General features: G+C 43.2%; 1 pseudogene; it reads right to left on the minus strand.

The window, feature by feature from the left end:
• Positions 1 to 3783: 3783 nt before the first annotated feature.
• LOC114657580 (uncharacterized protein K02A2.6-like) lies at positions 3784 to 6567 on the minus strand (annotated as a pseudogene).
• Positions 6568 to 7051: the final 484 nt, after the last annotated feature.

The raw sequence follows: 7051 nt of genomic DNA on the forward strand, positions 1-7051 counted from the left end.
ACAAGAGCAAATACACACCATGATTTTGGAATTTCAGACTTTATAGGTCCAAGTAAATGGAATGGACATGACTTGCTGAAGCAGAGGTGTGTATAAGAACCCCTGCCACTCTTCAAAAGGAATGATTGCTGGGTCCTTAACCCATTATTATTACCACTACAACATGAAAACAATATTGAAATTTTCTTTTTAGTTATTGAGTACACTGCTACCTGACAGTTTCTGAAAGGACCAGGCCTGCAGGCTTATTATGACCTTGATGAGCAAGCTGCGGATGAGTATGAATGTCAAAAAGCTGAGGTGTTGCTACAATGTGGCATCAGCCCGGAGCAGAAGGCAGTTTGACCCTGAGCAGCTAGTGTGCTCCTAAGCCTTCAACTTAAGAGGGCTGTGTCGTGCACTGGTTGAAGTCAGAAAAATACAGTCTATTTAACTTACCATTTATACTAACTTTTAATGAATGCCCTCCCTAGTTTTCTTGCCCAGCCAATTCATAGGTTCAAAATAATGTCTATGGAAGACATAATAGCAACCCTTGAGCGACATGGCAGAGTTTCGCAACTCAAGGAATTGAAACATCGTTCTGATGGTTTAGTGGAGTGATTCAATCAAACGCTCAAACAAATGCTTCACAAGGTGGTTAGCGAGGATGGGAGCTACTGGGATCAACTACTACCCCTCATACTTTTTGCTTATTGGGAGTTATTCTATGAATGACAACCCCAGGAGCTATTGGACATTTTAAAGAAGGTTGGGAAAGAGAGGTACTTCCCTCCACCAATATTTTAGAATACATCACGCAATTACGCAATAGATTTGAAAATTTCAGCAAATCCTAAAAAAAAATATGGAGCATGCACAGTCAGCCCAGGCTCGCAATTATGATTGAGGCATGACATTTAAGGAATTCCAGCCCAGAGATCAAATCATGATCTTGATTTTCACTACCCATTCCAAATTATTAGCACATTGGCAAGACCCATAAGAAATTAAGGAGAGGAATGGGCTGGTTGACTGTTTGGTAAAACAACTGAACAGGCAACCAGCCAAACATGTATACCTTGTAAATCTGCTGAAACCTTGGAAGGACAGGGACTTTGTCACCTACTCCAGACAGCCTTGTTACTTCTTCAATCAAAATAACACCCTTAATTTCAGCCCTAATTTGACATCCACTCAGCAACAAGAGATCAAAGCAGCAATCTTGTCTGTCCCAGAAGTGGTGAATGAGTGACCCAGAAAAACTTGCATGAGTGCACACAACATTATTACTGAACCTTGGGACATCGTCAGAGAACGCCCGTATTGCCTCCTGGAAGCAAAGCAAGTGGAAGTGGAGCTTGCGATCAAGAGGATGCTGAACATTGGTGTTACTGGGGAAAGTGTTAGTCCTGGTCCAGCCCTACAGTCCTGGTCCCTAAGCCTGACAGGTGTTGGAGCTTTTGCTATGAGTTCTGTCAACTTAATCAAGTCTCCCAATTCAATGCCTATCCAATGCCAAGAGTGGACAAACTCCTCAAGTGACTTGGTAGGGCTCAATATTTGACCACACCTGACATGACAAAAGAGTACTGGTAAATTCCCTTAACAGAATTTGTCAAGGTAAAGACCATGTTCCCTTGCACCCCTAGTAGACATTAGCAGTATTGTGTTCTCTCATTTGGGCTACACTGGGCTCCTGCAACTTTCCCATGTCTGGTAAATAGACTGTTGCTGCCACACAATAACTATAGTGCCTCCTACTTGGATGACATTGTCATCTATGCTGGCACATGGGAGGGACACGTGCAGCAGGTTTGCGTGGTACTCCTGACAATTAGAAAAGCAGGCTTATGTATCAACCTGAAGAAATGTTTCCTCAGATTAATCTAGTCTGAATATTTAAAGCTACTTGGTGGGCACAGGTACCATTTATCCACAATGCACCAAAATAGATGCCATCCTGAATTCATATTTCTGAGCCAGAAACTACTGGATCACGAAACTACATATTCAGAGGTGGAAAGGGAAGCCTTGGCGATTAAATGGGCTATTAACCAGTTGTGTTACTACCTCCTGGGATGTGAGTTCACTATGGTGACAGACCATGCACCCCTACAGTGGACGGCACTTCAAATCAGGAGTCAAATCTTTGCATGACCTGGTGTTTCTTAGAGCTGCAACCATTTTGGTTCAAAGTCATTCATTGTTGAGGCTCTCTTCATGCCAGCGCCAGTGCACTGTACTAGGTTCAGGGGTCTAGGATAAGCAGGGGGTCCAGTCACATGTGTGCACAACTGTGCACAGGGGACAGTTTAAAGGCTTGCATAAATTTAATCTTGCACCAGAAAGCCAGAGGCCGCTCTGGACTAATTTATCTTCCTTTCTCTGCAGACCGGCAAGCTTTACAACCATTACACCTCTGATGTCACTTCTGATTTCCGGGTTTCACGCCTGGACTCTCTTTTCCTGCCAAGAACCTTTATTACCAGAAGCAATGCCACCTTAGTCAGTCTACCTTGGAAACTCGCGTCGCAATGACATTCTTTTTCTTTTGAACATGCTATACCTGGTTTGCCTTCATGGTGTCCCAAAGATTATTCATTTCTTTGTGTTTCTTTGTTACAGGGTTTACCAAAAATATCGTCTGAGCCGATATCTACATAAACCCCCCCATTTCCGATATTTGGTTGAAAATCCTTTACAGACAATGACTGTTTGAAGTCTGGAACCTATGGTCATCTCCAAGTGCAGGGTTTCCACTCTAGTGATGCTTGGCCAGTCCTTTACTACAGCTGTCTTCAGTTGCTGCTTGCTTATTGGACTATCTGCCCTCAGTTTTTGTCTTCAGCAAGTGAAATGCATGTCCAATTAGGTTGAGGTCAGTTGATTGACTTGGCCATTGAAGAATATTCCACGTCTTTGCTTTGAAAAGCACTTAGTTTGCATCTGCAGTATTTTTTGACTCATTGTCCATCTACATTGTGAAGTATACTATCAGTTTTGAAGCATTTGGCCGAATCTGAGCAGATAATACAGCCCTGTACACTTTAGAATTCATCCTGCTACTTCTGCCAGCAGTCTTATCATCAATAAATACTAGTGATGGACTTCCATTCGCAGCTGTTATATCTATGGACAATAATATTGTACCAATAAAAAGGAAGAAGACGGAGACAGGTTCAAGGTAATAAACTTTAACAGGTCCCTTTTTTTAGATTACACGTTGCACAGTCTTATATTTTATGTCACTTCCTTTAAGCTCCCCAATACCCATAATTCCATATCACTATGGAATCTCCAAAGGTCCAGACTACAATATACTACATATTCCTTCCCGCTTAAAATTGTAAACTCGACTAACATATAACAAACAACATCTGCTATTAAGAACAGGAAAATAAACATGAAACAGAACACATACTGTTATCAATGCAATTACATTCCAACAAAGGAAAAGAGGATAAATGACCTCAACATCCTGCTAACATAAGGTATTATTTTGTGCCTTTATCTCCATATACATATAGTTAGTTTTCATAAGTTAAGACGGTCAGGAGGCTTCCTGCTTCTGAGAGGGTTACGTTGTACAGCTGAGGTATGTTCATCCCCTAAGGCAACCTCAGGTAACCTTGGCACGACAGCATCGGCAGGAATTGAAACAGGAGAGTCAGGTGGTATTCCTGGCTGGCTTTGGATCAACTCACTAAAACTAGGTTCCTCAGACGTTTCTGTGCTACCGGCTTCTTCAACAGGTATAGAGGGTAACAGCTGTTCAACATGTCGTCTCCATGTCTGGTGGTCTCATGTGCATACCTTATAAGAGACAGGTCCAGTCTTTTGAAGAATGGTTGCTGGTACCCATTTCTCAGTGGTGGAATAGTTATGAGCAAGGACAGCATCTTCACTGAAAAACTCACGATCTTTAGCCCGCTTGGCACGTTGTTTTACTTGATCGTGCTGCTTATCATAAACTCTCATTTGAGTGGTAGCTGGTCTCAACAAATCAAGACGTGTTCTCAGCTGCCTTTTTAGGAACAGATCAGCTGGTGACATACCTGTTGTTGCATGGGGTGTGTTACGATATTTAAGAAGAAAGGTATAAAGACGTTGTTTGAAAGGTGCTTCACTTTTGGATGCTTTAAGAGCATGTTTAAGGGTTTGCACCATTCTTTCAGCCAGGCCATTAGTTGAAGGATGATAAGGGCTGGATAGGAGATGTTTAATACCATTACCTTTTAGGAATTCTTCCATTTCTTGGGATACAAAAGAAGGCCCATTATCCGTCACGATCTGTTCTGGCAGTCCAAAACGTGCAAACATCTCTCTTAAGGTTTGGATTGTCTTTTCTGATGTGATGTCGGGCATGACAGTGATCTCAGGCCACTTAGAATGTGCATCCACTGCGACCAGAACCATAACACCCTCTACAGGTCCTGCAAAATCTAAATGAACGCGTTGCCAAGGACTAGCAGGCCATTCCCATGGATGCAATGGTGCTGGACTTGGCATATTTCTGAGGCCTTGACATGATGAACATGAATTTGCCTTTTCCTCAATATCACGATCCAGTCCAGGCCACCAAAAATAACTCCGGGCTAGCTCTTTCATTCGGACTATACCACAGTGTCCAAGATGTAACTCATCCAGAATGGGTTTCCTCAACCTTTGTGGTATAATTACTCGCATGCCCCACATGAGGCATCCTGCTGTCACAGATAGCTCCTTTCCCCGTGAAAGGTAAGGCTGAACATCAGGCAGTGCATTAAGGGTGCTAAGGTCCTGACCTTTAAGAATGCAGGTGAGTAGTTTTGACAGTGTATAATCACCCTTGGTTTCTTGCTTAATCTGGTGGGCAGTGATAGGTGCATTTTCCACCATCTTAAAGTAAAAAATCTTTTGCCCTTGTTCTCTGGGTTGGTCAGGTAGGGGAAGTCTTGACAAACCATCTGCATTTCCATGTGCCTCCGAACGCCTGTATTTGATCTCATAATTGTGAGCCCCAAGAAGCAATGCCCAGCGCTGCAGTCTGCTTGCTGCCATAGATGGTACACCAGTGTGTGAGCCAAAAATAGACGTGAGAGGTCTGTGGTCTGTTAGCAGGGTAAATTTTCGACCAAAGAGGTAAGTGTGGAATTTTTTTATTCCAAAAATGATGCTTAAAGCCTCTTTTTCAATTTGAGGATATTTTGTTTCAGTTTTACTCAATGTTCTTGACGCAAATGCAATTGGTCGCTCCTCACCTGTTGACATAATATGCGACACCACAGCCCCAACACCGTAAGGGGATGCATCGCAAGCTAACTGAATTGGTAAGGATGGGTCAAAATGTGTTAAAACTCTTTTATCAGCCAGCGCAGCCTTGGTTTTGCTAAATGTCGTTTCACACTCCTGTGACCATTTCCAGGGTCTACTCTCACACAGCAACTCATGGAGTGGTTTCAACAACGTTGCTAGCTATGGAATGAAACGCCCATAATAGTTCACGAGACCCAAGAATGATCTCAGTTGGCTGACATTGCTTGGAGCAGGGGCATCTACTATTGCCTTCACTTTTGAAGGAGCTGTGTGCAACCCCTCAGAATCAATAACATGTCCTAGGTACTCCACAGACATTTTGAAAAAGTCACATTTCTCCTTGTTTACACGCAGCCCATACTTTTCTAGCCTGCTTAAGGTTTTATCCAGATTGGCCATGTGCTCCTTGTCATCTCGCCCTGTGACCAGGATGTCATCCAGGTAACACTGTACCCCTGGTAATTCACTAAGGATCTGATCTATGGCACGCTGAAATAACGCTGGTGCTGAAGTAATTCCAAAGGGTAAACGACAATAACGGTACAGCCCTTTATGTGTTGTTATGGTGAGGTACTTTTGTGAGTCCTCATCTACATGCATTTGCAAGTATGCTTGGCTGAGGTCTATTTTACTAAATTTGTTTCCCCCAGCTAATCCAGCAAAAATATCTTCAATCACAGGAAGGGGGTATTGCTCAGCTATGAGTACAGGGTTAACTGTTACCTTAAAGTCCCCACATAATCGTACAGATCCATCAGACTTGACCACCGGAACCACAGGTGTGGCCCACTCAGAATGAGAAACAGGGTCTAGGACTCCTAGTTTGACAAGCCGGTCAATGTCCGCCTCCACCTTAGGTCTTAAAGCGTAAGGAACACTCCTTGCCTTTAAAAATCTTGGCTGACAATTTTGTTGCACCCGGAGTGTCACTTTAATCCCTGTTATACTCCCCAGTTCCTCTTGGAATACAGCTTGGTGCTTTCTCAGGACCAAATTCAACTCGGACTGTTCAACAGACACAGCATTCACTTTGGTCCAATCCAACTGTACTTTTTCTAGCCACGATCTGCCCATCAGAGCTGGATAATCACCTTTTACAATATATACAGGCAATTTGGTTCTTTGCCCATTTAGTTCAACCTGAACCTTTGTTTTACCCAACATAGGCACACTCTCCCCAGTGTATGTCTTTATTATGATCCTAGGGTGTTTCAGTGGAAGGTGATTTAATTTTTTCTTAAACAGTTTCTCTGATATTAGGGAGACTGCTGCTCCAGTATCCACCTCCATCTTCACAGGGTGCCCTTCCAGCATGGCAGTAATAGTATATGCTGCTGAGCCTCTTTTTTTATTCAGTGTTTTAATTAGTAGCTCAGCCTCAGAATCAGTCTCACTGTCAGTTTTATTTTCTTTCTGTACCACGTGCAAATTTTTCTTTTTATAAGACCAGGATGCCTTTTTATCTTTCCCTGTTTCCCCCTTGTCTGTGCCTTCCTTTCTCTTTGCTCTACATGCACGCTCCACGTGCCCTTTTTTTATACAGCTACGGCATATGAGTTCTTTTGCCCAGCAATTCGCTGGATGGTGATCCATCTTTCCACATCTGTAACACTGTTTGGTGCCCCCTGTTTGTTTGTTCGAGTCTGCTTGCACTCTGTGTACTCTAGCAGCTGCCCCTAACTGCTGTGCTTCTTTAGCAGCCAGCTCCATAGACACGGCTATCTCAATCGCTTTCTGCAATGTGAGGTTGGCCTCAGTGAGTAACCGCTTCTGA

The sequence above is a fragment of the Erpetoichthys calabaricus genome, chromosome 10 (assembly GCF_900747795.2).
Source record: "Erpetoichthys calabaricus chromosome 10, fErpCal1.3, whole genome shotgun sequence".
Classification (NCBI taxonomy): Eukaryota; Metazoa; Chordata; class Cladistia; order Polypteriformes; family Polypteridae; genus Erpetoichthys; species Erpetoichthys calabaricus.